This window comes from Lipotes vexillifer, unplaced genomic scaffold (assembly GCF_000442215.2).
Source record: "Lipotes vexillifer unplaced genomic scaffold, Lipotes_vexillifer_v1.1 scaffold390, whole genome shotgun sequence".
In the NCBI taxonomy this organism is placed as follows: domain Eukaryota; kingdom Metazoa; phylum Chordata; class Mammalia; order Artiodactyla; family Lipotidae; genus Lipotes; species Lipotes vexillifer.
This window is the reverse complement of record NW_006784503.1, coordinates 3223546-3224950: the sequence shown is the minus strand read 5'-3', so window position 1 is coordinate 3224950 and position 1405 is coordinate 3223546.

Genomic DNA, 1405 nt, shown 5'->3' with positions numbered 1-1405 from the left:
CCCCCCCGCCCCGGTTCAGTCTCTTTCTCACTAACTTCTTCTGAACACCTACTGTGGTCTTGCTTCAAGCTGGGCTCCGAAAGCTGGCCACGGGCTTCGTCCCTGCCCCTGAGAGCTTGGTCTTGGGGAGAACATCTAGTGAGCTGGTGGAATTGACAGGTGCTGGGAGGGCAGCGCCCGCCCTGGGCCCTGGCCTGGGGAAAAGCCTCGGGAGGAGGTGTCTGGAGGGAGGTGGGACAGTGAGGACGAGGCCAGGCAGGTGGGCACAGCGTCCTTCGTCTCCCCCAGCCACACCTGACCCACTAAACTCCTACTCGATCTTTAAAACTTTTTTTTTCAATTAACAGCTTTATTGAAGTGTAATTTATATACCACAGAGTGTACCCATTTAAAGTGTATTAGTAGGACTTCCCTGATGGCGCAGTGGTTGAGAATCCGCCTGCCGATGCAGGGGACACGGCTTCGAGCCCTGGTCTGGGAAGATCCCACATGCCGCGGAGCAACTAAGCCTGAGCACCACAACTCCTGAGCCTGCGCTCTAGAGCCCGCGAGCCACGACTACTGAGCCAGTGCGCCACAACTACTGAAGCCTGCGTGCCTAGAGCCCGTGCTCCGCAACAAGAGAAGCCACTGCAATGAGAAACCCGCACACCGCAACGAAGAGTAGCCCCAGCTCGCCGCAACTAGAGAAAGCCTGTGCGCAGCAGTGAAGACCCAACGCAGCCAAAAAAAAAAAAAAGTATATTGTTAGATGGGAATTCCCTGGTGGTCCAGTGGTTAGGACTCTGAGCTTTCACTGCCGCGGGTGAAGGTTCTATCTCTGATGGGGAACTGAGATCCCGCATGCTGCACGGCGTGGCACGGGGTGGCCAAAAAAAAAAAAAAAAAAGTATTATTCGATACTTTTCAGTAAACTTGCAAAGTTGTGCAGCTGTCACCACAATCCAGTTTTAGAGCGTTTCCCTCGCCCCGGAAGGCTCCCTCGTGCCCATTAGCTGTCACTCCCTGTTCCCACTCCTGGCCCCGGGCAACTACCCTCCGGCTTTCTGTCTCTAGATTTGCCTTTTCTTCCTATGGTTCCTTTTATAGATTTGGCTCAAGGGTCCCCTCTGGGAGGCCTTCCTGGAGTCTTCCAGTTAGAATTGGCTTCTCCCTCAGGCTGCTGAAGTCGCCAGTGCTGTCTCTCTGTGGGTCGGGGAGCTCTTTGAAGGAGACTCAGGTTTTACTGGCCCCTCATCTGTCACCTAGCACAGCGCCGGGCACCTGGGATGCCCAGAGCATGTTGGCTGGACTAACTGAAGTTGCCTCCCTCACGTTTCTTTTGTGAACCCCTGAGTATCCAGCAAAGTGTTGGAATTTAAAGTACAGAGTGTGTACTTGTGTTGTGAGGCCCTGCTACATTATC